The sequence below is a fragment of the Haliotis rufescens genome, unplaced genomic scaffold (genome assembly GCF_023055435.1).
Source record: "Haliotis rufescens isolate VD_foot unplaced genomic scaffold, xgHalRufe1.0.p SCAF_2, whole genome shotgun sequence".
NCBI classification, from domain to species: Eukaryota; Metazoa; Mollusca; class Gastropoda; order Lepetellida; family Haliotidae; genus Haliotis; species Haliotis rufescens.
The window spans coordinates 60,541,729-60,557,889 of record NW_025963890.1 but is presented as its reverse complement, the minus strand read 5'-3'; the positions used below and the strand labels follow the sequence as shown (position 1 = coordinate 60,557,889).

General features: G+C 38.4%; 2 protein-coding genes across 4 annotated transcripts in view; both read left to right on the top strand.

Moving 5' to 3' along the window:
* The window catches only part of LOC124142205 (heparan sulfate glucosamine 3-O-sulfotransferase 1-like), a 287,594-nt gene that overhangs the window by 157,147 nt on the left and 114,286 nt on the right, over positions 1 to 16,161 (top strand). The gene's annotated exons all lie outside the window — the stretch shown is intronic.
* The window catches only part of LOC124142173 (heparan sulfate glucosamine 3-O-sulfotransferase 5-like), a 132,248-nt gene that overhangs the window by 14,107 nt on the left and 101,980 nt on the right, over positions 1 to 16,161 (top strand). Inside the window, exon 1 of one of the 2 annotated variants that reach the window (XM_046510475.2) lies at positions 15,259 to 15,463. The exons of the other annotated variant lie outside the window; for it this stretch is intronic. The gene's annotated coding sequence lies outside the window, so the exon portion shown is untranslated. Of the gene's footprint in view, positions 1 to 15,258; positions 15,464 to 16,161 lie in introns of those variants that run through there. 2 annotated transcript variants of the gene reach the window in all.

Below are 16,161 nucleotides of genomic sequence, written 5' to 3'. Positions count from 1 at the left end.
CTCGTACTATTGCTTATTCAGTATTTGGAGATGATAAGGTGTTTGCTTAGTGAGGGTAGTTTAGTTTTACACTGAAATGGGTGGAAGGAGAACGAAATGCTTGACATACCAGTCGTTGGATTGGACCTACATGTGAAAACTGTTATTGACAGAAATGCAAAGTTGTGATACATGTGTATTTGGTTGAAGAATGTACATTTTGTATTTAGTCTGGTAACTGAACTGTGCACTATATACTGTGATGCCTATGTTTAGACACCTCAAGTGGGTTTCAGTGGCAGAATAAAACAAGGTACATGTACACAAACACACACACACACATATGTTTTAGTTTCACCTCTTTTTGAGCCCCTAACCAATACTTAACTACACACTTTAAAACGTAATCAAGTTCGACGTTTCAAAGACCCAAAACATCAAAGTGTTCGCCACTTGCCGCTGAAGTTATGTTACAAATTAAGATACACGAGGTGAGATATTCAACATGTAATGAAAATATACCCCAAAACATACTTTTTCACTTATGTACATTTTAGTTAAACTTGATCTGATGATAATTTTGTACGAGAACAATACTATGAGACCGTCATTTGACCATCCAAATGTTAACAGAAATAAATGTTCTCAAAGGAAAGATGTAATTTTAGCTATTGGGATTGTTATAAAACACGTAATCAGAAATACTTTTCGGGGCTCGAAAACACATTATGCGAGGATATATATAATATATAAATGTATGTTATGTAGTGAATTTTGTTTATGAAATTCTGAGCATTGCAACAGATAAACTGTGTGTTACATAAAGCACAGGCTGTGGGTATGGTGACAGCAGTGATCTGCAGGGACTCTGGTGCAGACAAAGGTCTCCTGTTCCTGGTGTTGATTTAAAACTCCAGATCAGTGTATTTCAATGTGTGACGTGGCTGATTGTGTGACATTGTACCTCAAGGACATTGATTGTTGCTCAAGCTCAAGGAGAGCCGTGAAGATTCCGGGGTAGAATACGTCTTCAGCAACCCATGCTTGCCGTAAAAAGTGACTATGCTTGTTGTAAAAGGCGACTAACAGGATCGGGTGGTCAGGCTCGCTGACTTGGTTGATGCATGTCATAGATCCCAATTGCGTGGATCGATGCTGATGATATTAATCACTGGATTGTCTGGTCCAGACTCGATTATTTACAGACCGCCGTCATATAGCTGGAATATTGCAGAGTGTGGCATTAAACAACAAACCAACCAAAAGCTCAAGCTCAAGGACTGTCTCAGACTTGTTTTTCTGAAGTCCTCCATCATATAACTGGAATATTGATGACTGTGACACAAATTAACCTTAACTCATTTTCAAAAACAGATTGCCTTTCCCTTAATTTAAATTTTCAAATTTTCTTTCCATTAACTGTAAACGACAAAACCATTTCCATTATAAGAAGAAATCTCTGCTAAAAGCAGAGTCCATTGTACAATTCTGACTATAACATCAGCATGGGTTCATGAATGAATTACTGTCAAGTTGTGATGATGTCAGGTGTTTTCAAAAAGGTGAACGGAACCACCTGCCCCACCAGTGGGACCCATCACAAATACATCCAAAGCCAAGTCAAATGTTCACCTGAAAGAACATGGGAACATGTTGTACAAGTCAAATTGGAATTGCATCAGTCATCATTTTGGTCACTGATGTATCAAATTGGAACATGTCAGCAATGAGACTTTTTGAAAGCTTCACGAAGGCCTTGAATGTAACCCAGATCAAACAACTTCTGAGCAAGAGACGTTCTTTGAATTCTTTGTAGAAAGGGCATGTTCCTTTGTATCTCAGAAGTTGTGAAATGTAGACACCAAAGGATGGAGATGCTGGAATATTGTTGACATGAAGGGAAAGTTGACTATTGGAAAGTTGAAGTCATCCCTCTTGCCATCTATAGTCTTGTGGATAGTTTTTTGTCACTCTGAATTTGTATGCTTACATACAAATGAGACTGGATAAATCAGTGGAAGGGACATGGCTTTTTGACCATTATTGAATGATATCAGATCATTGATACAGTATACTGAAGCTTAAGTTAAACTTTGGTCCAAATTCCCTTGTTTTGATTTTGCCGATCTGAGCAGAAGTTATAATAAATATGCATGAAAAAAAGCCAGATCAGCAAGAAAGGGAGAACATTAAGTGCCCTTGGGATTCCTACTTCTTGCCTTCATGCCTTTAATATCCACAAATTTCACATAGATGTAAAATCAATAAGGAAGTCCAGCATCTCACATATTGTTTTCTCAATAAACTTCATGTGACATTTGCTAAAATTTTAAGAAAAGGAAGTTTGGGAAATGAAACATCAGTTAAATGGCAGACATTCTTGCTGTTGAATTATTCATGTGACAACCTTGGGCATACATGAATTGCATGCCTTGATATGTTGAAATAATTGTATAAAAACATTAAAATACCTTAAAAAGTATTCTCAAGCTAATTCTTTGGGATGCAAACAAATTTGAGACATTATGATCTGTTTGTTTGTTTTTTAACGACGCACACAGCAAAATTCAAGCTATATGATGGCGGTCTGTAAATATTCGAGTCTGGACCAGACAATCCAGTGATTGACATCATGAGCATCGATCTATGCAATTGGGATACGATCACATGCATCAACCAAGTCAGCGAGCCTGACCACCCGATCCTGTTAGTCACCTCTTATGACAAGCATAGTCGCCATTAACAGCAAGCATGGGTTGCTGAAGACCTATTCTACCCCGGATCTTCACGGGTGAGACATCATGATATGAGGGAGACATGACTAGACACATTGTCAAAGGTCATAACAACAACAGAATTGATAAATAGTGTTAAAAAATCTTCTCTTTTTAAAACCTTACATCATGAAGTAGATACCAGTAAACACAAACTACTTACTGATCTTCGGAAATCAATTGTTTGTTATTTGTCCCTAAGGCTAAATGACCTTTTTCTTGAAACCCATCGTCCGTTGTCACATTTTTACGTCTCCTCACGAACCGCTTGATGGATTGAGCTGTAACTGATTGTAACGATTCTTACCTCTCATGTTTCTTCCAGACATCAAAATAAGAAAGTCTTGGAATGTAAGATTGATTTCTGTTTACTCATCTTCAACCTGCTCAGTGGGATTTGAACTCAACTGGTATGAAGTTGGACCTTTTCTGTGGATTGCAAATAAAATCCAATTAATCTGGGTGTGTAGTGTTTGAAACTAAGGGCTGGTCATGGCATTCTTGAATACCGTACCGTACATTGTGTATGGGTAGCATTTCCACGAATAAAGTATCTACGATAAACATTTAGCAATAAAACAAAAATGTAATCTACGTTCCTTAAAACACAGATATGTTTTTGGCCAGGTGAGCTACGGAGGCCATGGCTCTATTATAGAAGATTTTCTTTCAATTAGGTTTGTAATCTTTGGTATTAGAGTATTTTATTGAAAAAATGCAATTTTGAGAAGAAATTAAGAAAATCATTTCTTTATTAGACAAGGACATGTGATGAATTTGTGAATGTTTCCAAATCAATAGGAAAGTGGTTTTGAGAGAGGTTTTTAGCTGGTTGCTGTCAGCCTGTCTAATACTCGTGGATTGAGATTTACGAGCACACATATCAATCAATTACTAATGAAATGGAAACTTAGCTGGAAGGCATTTGAAATGTATTAGTGTATAATAGATTGAAAAAGAAACACACTTGTCGGTCAATTTGATACTGGTGTAAAAGATTTATGACAGATGTAAAAGATTTTGATAAAACTGTTACGGACCTTATGGGGATTGTCTGGAAGTGTGACAGTTTGATCAAGGAGAGTGTCTCATGTCCAACAGATTAATTTTTGTTTATCACATCTATGTGGAATGTAAATCAACAAGGCAGTGATTTAAGTTCCTGTCATTCTTGAAATGTTGTCACTTTATATCAGCGTGTACCTGACTGGTTGCTGGCTATGACTATAAACAAGCCTGTTTAGGGGTGTGCAGATGTGATGTATACTGCAGAGTTCACACAGGTAGAGATACAAGGGGACCCCTGATTGGTGAAAGGTGTTGAAACTGAATCATAGATTTCATTGCCCATTCACATGTAGAAGAATGGTAATTCTACCAAGATTTCAAAGAGCATCATACGATTCTTGTTCAGAAGTTGTTTGATCAAGGTTACAACATTCAAGGCCACAGTAAAGCTTTCAAAAAGTTTTATGGTAGACATGTGGAGGTCATTTCAAAATTTGACGCTTAAGCGACAAAACTGATGTCTGATGCAATTCTGAACAATTGACTTGCCTTTGCATGTTTTTATGATGGGTGCCACCGGTGGGGCAGGGTACGCTCACTTTTTGCGAACACCTGGTATCATTACAATTTGATAGTGATTCATAAACACATGCTCATGATATAGTCGAAATTGTACAAGCGACTCGTCTTTATGCAGAGATTTCTATTGGATATGGAAAGAGTTTTGTCGCTTTATTATTATCATCAATGTTGAGATACATGAATAAAGTTTCGAGTGATGAAAACTATCCACAAGACTGTGGAGACCAAGACCAAGAAGTCTTAACTGAAGCTTCAGGTACAGCAATGATCCGATATCATTCAATAATGGTCAAAGAGCCAGTACCCTTAAGTTCCCTTCCACTGATTTACCCTTGTGAACTAGAAATAAAAGTGAAGCCGCCTTGTCTGTTTCATATTTAGATCGATTCATACAAGTTCAGAGTGACAAAAAAACTATTCCCAATACTGTATGACAAGACTGAGGGATTCAACTTTCAAGTTGTCAACTTTCCCTTTATGTTGAGCAATATTCCAGCAGCTCCAGCCTTTGGTGTCTACATTTCACAAGATACAATCGAGCATGCTCTTTCCACAATCGAGCATGCTCTTTCCACAAAGATTTCGAAGAGCATCATATGACTCTTGCTCAGAAGTTGTTTGATCTGGGTTACAACATTCAAAGCCTTAGTAAAGGTTTCAAAAAGTTTTATTGTTGACCTGTGGAGGGAAGAACCATCTGTGGTTGAAATATGAAAAGAAAAGAAATGTTTAGGGACAATTTTTTGAAAGTGATCTCTTAAAAACTTCCTGTACTGTTTCCCTTCCAGGTCTCCATCAGTGAGATGTGAGTTATCTCCCTTATTCGGTACTTAACAAAAGGAATTGAGTCCACAGAATCCTGACCCATGCTCCAGTATTCGAGAGCCAGTCACAGTTGTTCATTCATTCACTGGTTCACCCTTTTCTGCAAACACCTGGGCCCACTTGCACAAAGCGATCTTAGCGCTGAGATGATCGTAACTCCCATACTTTAACATAGGCTTACAATAGTCGTAGCGCTAAGATCACTTGGTGCAAGTTGGCCCTGGTCTTATGACTGAGTTTTAGTGATCTGTTCATGTAATTTTCACCACTATTTTATCTTTTGCACCCAATGAAATCTGCTTTGGCAGATAGTCGAGGTCACTTTCTGGCATTGATGTTTGATATTCAAATGTTTCTGACATGATGGTAGACTTGTATTGTGAGACTTCAGTCATAAGTTACGATGATGGATACTGACTGCTGTCTCCAGGTTTGGTTAATCTGGGGAATACTGGGATAATGCGATGTGTTTATGTGTTTGGATTATTTAAGAATTAAACGTGTGGGAGTTGTTTATTGCACAGTAAAACACTGCAGGGAGAATAAACCAAGAGAGGCAATGCCCCGAGTGGTTTATTGTCCCTGCAGTGTTTTATTGTATGATAAACTACAACCACAAGTCGCATATTTCATATATGAGATGTCAACATTTTGTACAATCCTTTAAGGATGTTAATAAGATGTACAAGCTTTAAATATACTTACCCGTATTTAAATAATGATGTTTCCCTGAATTGGATCTGACCTTGGCAATGTCAGACAAGTCCATGTTATAAACAGGAGGGTTAAGTTTGGTAATTCCCGCATATTCTTACAATTTTGACGTTGATCATCTGTACCTTTTTGTTATATCTCTTCCCCTTTTGGAAGTTGCAGTTGCATTTATCTGCGTAGCCCAGCTACATCTATGGGGAACAACTCACTGGACACTTCCCTCTAATAAAAACTTTGTCTAATATGCAATGTCACCAATTGCGAGCACATGTTCAAATCTCCAGAAATGACGTCATAATGAAACAATGTATTATCGTGAAATACACCATGCTTTGTACTTCATTGTTTTTTTAGCGATTTATCGTGTATCTAGCTTATATTTGGTGATATCAGATGAAATGGAAGAGGGAATGACAGGATTACATTTGCAAGTTAGGATTTCTTATGTTATTAATTATTCGTTTCTTAGCAAAATGTAGTCAATTTGTATTTCTTAAATATATGCATCCTGACACCAAATGGTTTGGCTAAAGGAATCATATTACAATTTGTTATTGATTCTGATATTAATAAAAAAAAAAAAAATTCAAAAAGTAATCATTATCCCATTTGTGAATGCTCTGATGCCAACATGTGATAAAGTCTTCGAGAAAATTGGAATACTATGATTATTCAAGTAATGCAAACCTTCCAAATATGCATGAGATTAAGTCCTATTTGCATATGCGTTTTTTTCTCGTTTCTGAATATGCAAATAATCATATCTTTTTGCACATCTACTTTCATAAATATCCCTTTCCTTTATTACACTTCACATGAGGATTTTCATGAAAGACAAATTTGGTACTTTTGTAAGGAAATCTGATTGTTTTGTGATATTATATCACATGCTGCAATATCAAAGCTGTCTTAAGGACATGTGACATCTACCGGTAGATTCATAAATAATATGAATATAATCAATATTAAGGTTGTTATATGAACATAGATAAATCTGCTGATATTCTTTTTTTGAGTAACATGGAGAGTTGTGAACTCAGAATTGTATAATTTCGTAATTTTACAACAGCTGAAATAAGGTCGTCTTTTTCCTATTCACAAAAAATCAAATAATTATGATATAGTGTTTTCAAATTGAAAATAGGAATTACATTTTTCCTGTGTTTTTGAAAAGTAACCTTTGATTTGTGTTGTAGACATAGGCTAACAATTTCATGTTTACCTGTTTGTTCAAGATTTTAAGATATTTATTTGAAAAATACCATTAGTCATTTTCCAATTTATAACACTTTTGTTAAGTTTTAACACCCGCCAAAACATTTTGTCTGTATATTCAGCTGATTTTCTTATGGTTTCTGCTTGAACATGTTTGACATTAACTTTTTAATTCATTATGTGTTGCTCAAGATAAATAGCATTCCAACTCCTGTGCCCAACTTGATAGTATATGCAGCTGAGCTGTAAAAAAGACTCGATCAGACATTCGTCATTTTCTCGGCAAACATCAACTTTTTGATCAGCATCATCTGTTTTCCATGAAGATCCTCTTGTGAGGTATCCCAATTGTGATATAAACGAGCAAGGATTTCGTATCAAGATGCTTAGATGGGTTAAAGGATATGTTTGTTTCCCAATAAGGGACAGTTTTTTGTTGGAAAACTCTCTTTATTCTCCTTTTGCTCTCAACCAATTTGTGATGTGATATTGCTAAAATATTTTTGATTTTGAAAAAAATAATTTTTATTTTGCAAAGGAAGGTTTTTGCTTCCCAGTTGTCTTCTTTGGAATGTGTTGCCAGCTGTGAGGTCACAACTTGGGAGGGTGTTTAGGGGTTAGGAGGAGCTTGTTTATTACCTATCCATCCTGAAGTCATTGCGTTTATTGTTGAGCATAGTGGAAGTGTTGTATGAGCATCTGTTCCTAGGACCCAAGAGTGGACCCCGAGATTGCTGCTCACATGTCAATGTCTTTTGTTGGATTGATGTATTACTGTTTTTTATGTATGCTTTGCTGAAACTAGTGAGTGAGTGAGTGGGTTTTGGTGGGTGGGTGAGTGAGTGAGTGAGTGAGTGAGTGAGTGAGTGGTTTTGCGCTGCTTTGTACAGTATTCCAGTCTTATCACATGGTGTCCGCTTCATGTTGGTTGGTTGGTTTGTTGTTTAATGCAGCACTCAGCAATATTCCAACTATACTAGACCGCCTCCGTGGTCTAGAGGTAGAGCGTCCGCCCGGAGAGCACCAAAAGACGTTAAAAGATGGTACATGTTGTTACCCTGTCTGGCGCTCAGCATTAACAGGCTAAAACAAAAACTGGTCGGCTCGGAGTCAGTAAACTGTGTTTGAGTGGGGTATTCATGTTAAACTTTGGCATGGTATCTCAGTGGGCTAGCACTATTAATCTATGACTAGTACAAGCAGCCACACATGCACACGCACACGCACACGCACACACACACACACACACACACACATGTGCATGCACGCCGCTATATAAGTGCAATGATCTTGGACGCGACGTTAAACCCAATTTCACCTCACCTCCACCTATTTGACGGCAGTCTGTAAATAATCGAGTCTGGAACAGACAGTCCAGTGATTAATATCATGAGTATCAATCCATACAATTGGGATCGATGACATGCATCAACCAAGTTGGCGAGCCCGACCACCTGATCCTGTTAGTCGCCTCTTACGACAAGCACAGTCGCCTTTTACTGCAAGCATGGGTTGCTGAAGACCTATTCTACCCCGGATCTTCATGGGTCTGTCCGCTTCATGTAAGAGAAAAGCCGAAAGTGATGCAGGTCTTAGACCTTTTCCACTGTGGTGGTGAAACCCACCAAATGATTGTGGTGCTGACAAACCTAGAAACATAATCGGGACGAACCGTGATTCAAGCTCTGAAACCAAGGAAGTCCGTCACCTAGCGTGGCATTTCATGTTTGTTGATTTGTCATGAGTGACTTTTTTTTAGGTGAAATATTGAACAGATGAATACAACGTTTGAAGAATTTCTTGTTGTGAATCAGTTTGCATAAACAAACAGATTAAAATGGTGTATTTGTTGCTGGTTTTTTTAACCTTGTTTGTATTTCTTGGGTATAATCTCTGGATCATGAATATTGTATTGTGGAAATCAATGCTGTAAACTGTATGTTTTGTTACAAGAGAACCGTGTGTGTTTCTCAGTAAATATACACAGAGCCTCTGTATGTTTAGTCAAGACACACAAAGGTGTAGGTATGTAATTCATGGTGATTCGTCATATGTTGTAATTTGAAGAGTTTACCATCTGTCATTGATCACAAAGCCTTCCAGATATAACGAATGTAAGTGTTCGCAGATGGGGATTTGGCACTTTATCTTGTTTTTAGGTTTCATCAACTTTGTTTTTACCAAATGGATATTAATAATGTTACTTTAGGTTCACTAGTCAGGAAAGTAGGTTACCATATGCCATCAAAGTATGTTTAGAGTTATCTGCCCTTGACAGTACTAAAATCCGGAAACCAGACTTGGGCGTCACAGTCTCATAGGTATTGGTCTCGATATTTTTAGGTAAGAAATTTGAATGTTAGACACCTTATTTTAGTTATTTATTTTGGATAGAGTGAATGAACTTAATTTCACAGGTTTAGTGTTATTAACAACCTGTGGGGACCCTTGCTAAGAATATAGGTCCCGAGCTTATAAGAGGCTACGAAATTGATCGACATGTCAGACTCCGTGACTTCGTTGATTGCAGGTCATCGTTTCTCTGTGGTGTAAATTGATGCTTATTATGTCAAACACTGGATTGTCTAGACCTAAATCTATTATTTACAAATCACTATCACATAGCTGGAATATTACTGAGTGTTGGTGTTAAACAACAGCCTGTTGGAAAAGGAGGAGAAAATAATTAAAGCCATGCAGGTTAACTTACTGAATGGATGTAAGTTTAAGAAACTTCCAGGTCTTACATATTGTTGAATCATAGGTTTATGGACTTGATATGTTTCGGTCGGCCATATTTAATTGCGACTAGTCGCGCTTTTACAGGGGGTGTAGCATCACACAGACATTGTTAATTCTCAGATGATGGCTTGTTTTTAAGAGAGAGTTGTCTTTTATAAGTTGAAGAGATGTTTTACAGTTGTTCATGTGATTAGCGATCAAACTATGAATGTTTCTTAAGCATCTGAAAACCCATAACATGGGAATAATATCTTCCAATCATACCTTGATGCATTATAACTGCATCGCCATCCCCTATGAATCCAGCTCACCATACAACTCATTTGGTAGAACATGTATGTCTGCACTGGTCAAATCTGTGGTGTGCATGTATGTTCTCTAAGTTCAGCACCTTTACCCATTCCATCTGTCTGTTAGGTGCAAGGAGGCATGGATGGCCCAGTCCTCTAGGACACCAGAATGAGACATGGCAGGAACCATTGATGGGTTCGAATCTCAGATTTGTCCTGATTGTTTTTAGGCTTGTCAGCACCATGCCCATGCTTGTGGGTTTCACGGAAGTGGTAAACATCTAAGATCTGCATCATTTCGGGATTTAGTGGTGATAAACTGAACTGATTGACTCACTCACAGTTTGGTATGCAATTAGAGGATACATGAAATATGTGGTGTTTTTTTATATTTATTGCACAAGATTTATTTGTGTATTTATTAATGTATTAAGAGGTTTCTATGATCACACATGACCATGGCAGTGTTTCTGTGTCATCGGAAAAAGCTGTAAGTTCAGATACACAGATCACAGATTCTGGCTGGATCACATCAACATTAGTAGAACCAACCTTATAACATAAACACATGCTTAAACTTCTACACTAGTCAGCAAGATATATTTGAAATGTATGAATGGTCTTTCCAGTGCTGACAGCATCATGGCAGAGTCTGCTGTATGTCATGCATGTGGGTGTGACACTTGTGACATGATGTATAGCAGGAGATTGCTGAGATGATGCAGAGGAGGATATGTCGGAGACTGCTGGACCTGATGCCCATGTACTGTTTATAGACTGTCTGTCCATTTATATCATTTTCATCACTGGTTTGCGTTACACGCTCCACGATATGGCTGAAATATTGCCGATGTGACTAAAACTCACTCACTTGCCTTTCACGCCCCATGGCCTCAGTTTCGGCACATAATCAGGACTTATTCTCTGGCATTGACGTTTTGAATTTATCATTGAATGGACGGCAGGAAATGCTTTCATTCCAAAATATGATCGCAGGAGTCAGCATCTTGGAGAGAATCTCAAACATGGGAAGAGTTTGAAGGATGTCTTAAACCATCATTTATGCCTGATTAAAATAATGTTGACATTGTACAGTTCAGGACTGGCATGGTTCAACAGCCTTGATGACTTACCAGTAAACCCTAGTGCCAATTACAACGAGGCGAAGGAAATTTCCTGAGCTAAGGCTTTGTTGTGCTTTGAGGAAATCATAATGCTTACTACTTTACACTGGTTAAGCATGCATACTTTAGTAATGGCTGACAAACACACATAGTTTTGTCAATTTCCAGGTACATTGACAAAAAAAGTGGTTTCCCAAGTTAACATCTTTCCAGTCATTTAAGACTTAATGGGTGAAGATGTACATGTTAAACAATATCACATGGGCACCTGTAGGCCTCAAGCTTGCCCCAAGTCCTTACTATTGATTAATGTTTCTCCAACTTTGCAAGGATGTAGAAGGAGCAACAGTCTTCTACTGCCAACACCAGACTCATGTGACCCGTGAAGATCCGGGGTAGAATAGGTCTTCAGCAACCTATGCTTGCCGTAAAAGGTGACTATGCTTGTCGTAAAAGCCACTAACGGGATCGGGTGGTCAGGCTCGCTGACTTGGTTAGTGCATGTCATCGATCCCAATTGCGTGGATCGATGCTCATGATATTAATCACTGGATTGTCTGGTCCAGACTCGATTATTTACAGACCGCCGTCATATAGCTGGAATATTGCTGAGTGCGGCGTAAAACAACAAACCAACCAACCAGACTCATGTGATCTACCCAGGACAAAGTATTGTCACTTCACTCGTAACCAACATCACGTTTTCATCATTGTTGATTTGTGTTTTTAATTCAGCCTTGTGGTGTTATGTCATAATATGATTCAATATTTGATGATTAATTTCATGAATCACAATAAGATTGTACATGGATTTCTACACAAGCAGACAGACAATTTTGAAGCTTGATAATTTTCTTCTTAATATTGGTACTTTCCTTAAAAGTATTAAATCTTCAGCAGAAGGTAATACAGAAATTGATGGAATATTATCAATAGTTGCTGTGCCAATGTATTTGTGTATATCACTCAATATCCCATGAGGAGATTTTGTCGATGCAGCGTTACAGGCAAACTGGCTGTGTTAATGCCAGGAGAGACTGTGTATTTCACCCCTATTACCAGAAGGACGTAACCATGTTCTAGTTCTGGAAGAAGGATCCTTGAGTTGAAAGAAATATAATGGTCCAAACTATGCATGTCAACCCAGCTGACAGCCCTTGATGAATGACTGGATTTTTTCCAGGCAGGAAGATAAATGACAAAATGATGAAATGGCTGAAAAAAGTCGATATTGTGTTTAAAATGATATTTTTATCCATGTGCCGATTTCTTCAGATGTATTTTTTTCATTTTCATCCTCTGACATCATTTTACTCGTTGGAAAGATTACGGTTGTCACTTTTAGAGAATATTGACTTCTTCGAGAGAGAATATTTGCTTTCATCTTAATGTTCTTGTTTGTCGTTAAACATTTAGCAGAATATCCCTCAAATGACTTCGCTGAAAATATTAAAAAATAATTGGAAATACAGTTTTGAGATCTCTTTTGAGAGGGCATTAAAGGCTCCTTTCTTGCTGATGCAGTCTAAAGGCGCCTTCTTGAGAACGTTTGCTGCCGACATGTGTTGAACTGTTTTTGAAATGCATAATTACAAACGCCCACTGAATGACAGATTTTTCCCAGTAAGAATCTGGGTCATCAATTTCAAGTTTCTGAAAATCAGTGTTGATTTTCTAAAAAGTGAAGAGTTCCGATTAAAGAAGAGGATTTTAAGAGTTTTTTGGGGGTCAAATCAGTTTGCAAGTTATCCTGTTTATTGTCACAGTTGACAAACACTTTGCAGTTATCTCACACTTTGTGGTAGTCAAAATGTTTTAGCTACAAACACCACAAGAAATATGTTCTTGACTTTGTAAGATGTCACTTGTATGTTTCACAGAACAGCCAGCAATAAAAAACCCTAAAAACCATAAAAACAAAAAGACAGCTTCAAGTGAGTGAATGAGTTACATATCTACCTGGCCTTCTTTCTCAAGAGGGACGGTAGGGTAGCCTGGTGGTTAAAGCGTTCGCTCGTCACGCCGAAGACCCGGGTTCGATTCCCGACATGGGTACAATGTGTGAAGCCCATTTCTGGTGTCCCCCGCCGTGATGTTGCTGGAATATTGCTAAAAGCGGCGTAAAACCTTACTCACTCACTCACTCTTTCTCAAGAAATAGTAGCCTGAATCACAAGGGTTACATGTCGTATGTATCAATTCATGGCTGTTTGCATGTGTGTGTGGCTCTTGCTCTAGTCCGCACTTATGTCAGTTTTCTAGTGCTAACCCACTGAGACACCATGCAACAGTTTAACATGGATACCCTACTCAGACACATGACACTGACTCTGAACCAACCCTTAATGCTGAGTATCTGGCACAGTACCAACTTAAAGTACCATCTATTGGTATGATGAGGTCAGGAGATGAAACCAATGACTTTCTGCTCTCCAGGCAGACGCTCTATCCACTGTACCACGTAGCTGGTCCCGTGCCTATAGAGCATGACATTAGTTACATGGGGCAGACGCTCTATCCACTGTACCACGGAGCTGGTCCCGCACCTATTGAGCATGACATTAGTTACATGGGGCAGACGCTCTATCCACTGTACCACGGAGCTGGTCCCGCACCTATAGAGCATGACGTTAGTTACATGGGGCAGACGCTCTATCCACTATACCACGGAGCTGGTCCTGCACCTATAGAGCATGACGTTAGTTACATGGGGCAGACGCTCTATCCACTATACCACGGAGCTGGTCCTGCACCTATAGAGCATGACGTTAGTTACATGGGGCAGACGCTCTATCCACTATACCACGGAGCTGGTCCCGCACCTATAGAGCATGACGTTAGTTACATGGGGCACATTGGATGGTGACGTCAACCTTGTCAACTGGGTGTCCTCCACAGGGATTCCTGTTGCTTGGCTCTCAGTCCCCAGTCATGACAATTGAGTATTGAGTGGTCACAGTATGTTCAACGGCTGTCATTGACCCTCACACCAAGATAACTGATATGAACCACTGGTTTGCATATCACATTTACAGGCTGTCATGAACACCTATAATTTTGCTGATTGTGGCTAAAAATCAGAGTTCTCCCTCTCATACACCTCTTATTCAGGTATGAAATAAGCAAGGAATGTGAGATCTCTTACCGAGTTTGTTTCTCATCTCAATACCTGGCTTGGCACTTTTCTTTTATCAGTAGAGCACTACTACCTGCATTGTAAAGGAAGGAATTTCAGTTGCGGACACCAAGGTTCAGGTCCTCCTGGTTCCTTACAGTGATGGTGATGATGCAAATGTTATAACAAAGACTACAAAGATGATATAATGATGACAAAGGTGTGACTGCTATTGATGACCTAATGCTGATGAAGATGACGAGTATGGTGCAGATTTAGATATGACATCAAGTTTGCAGCTGATGAAAATGACAAGTATTCAGCTGATGAAAATGACAAGTATGCAGCTGATGAAAATGACAAGCATTCAGCTGATGAAAATGAAAAGTATTCAGCTGATGAAAATGACAAGTATGCAGCTGATGAAGATGACAAGTATTCAGCTGATGAAAATGACAAGTATGCAGCTGATGAAGATGACAAGTATTCAGCTGATGAAAATGACAAGCATGCAGCTGATGAAAATGACAAGTATTCAGCTGATGAAGATGACAAGTATGCAAGTGATGAAAATGACAAGTATGCAGCCGATTAAGATGACATCAAGTTTTCAGCTGATGAAGATGACAAGTATGCATCTGATGAAAATGACAAGTATTCAGCTGATGAAGATGACAAGTATGCATCTGATGAAGATGACAACGAAATATATTGCTAATGATGAGTACTTCACCTATAAATTGTGTTTGAGAAGGGTTTGAACCCCGCGCTGCCAATAACAACTGATTTGTTGCACGTACCCTCTAAGCAACTGCCACGCCATTCACTCCAGAACATACTGTGAGAATTTAGCCAGGCTGATAGGAAGCAGAGGATACGTCATGTGTCCATCATTTTCTCCAAGCGCTGCGAGATCAGTGCTGGAAGCTGGTGCTCCGTGTTCCGTCAGTGTTAGCTGATGTAACTGCTTCATTGATTCCCCACTCATTGGGAGAATTACCATCATCATCACCGTGGCTTTAACACACAGTCTCCCATTTTGCAGCACACCAAGGTATTGCCAGAACTATGTAGTCAGGATGGGACACACGCAATGTAAGTTGTTGCTGTTTAGTTCTTCGTGACTTTCTTGTTCAGAAGTCAAGTTTCTGTGTTATTGAGTCATGCAGATAGGTACAGATTGATGAATTTAGTTATTGAGTTGTTTCTACCACTTTGCTAGATACATACACACACTTATTCACACATACATAGTCATCAAGCCAATGTTAGGCTGGGAACATTTCTGCCCGGAGGAAACTGCTTTTAAACAGCCATGTTTCTGACAAATGAGGATAAAATATTTTGTTACAGACCAGGTTTTGCAAACATATTTTCAACAGATATTGATATTATTTGCCATTTCTGTTCCTGAATTAAGATGTGACTATTTCTTTGATAACTGTTTCAAATTTGGAAATGTCATTTCCTTTCAGTTTGGTTGTCATGAATATATATCTGATATTTAAATTTTCTTAATTGATCATACATATCAAATATTTAATCTGTGAAAAAAGAGCACAAATCAAATATATTTAGAATAATCTGTCCTCGAAAAATGGGCAAATTATGAACGAGAATACAGAAAGTTAATATTTGGTAAATAAAACAAAGTTTCCAGCTTCATAAATCTATAATGGTTTGAACTAAAGTCTTTTACAAGACTGCTTGCTTTTATTTCAACCATTAACTCTAAAAATATGCATGAGGTAGTGTATGTGGTTGTAACGGATGTGGTTTCAACATGTGCTTTC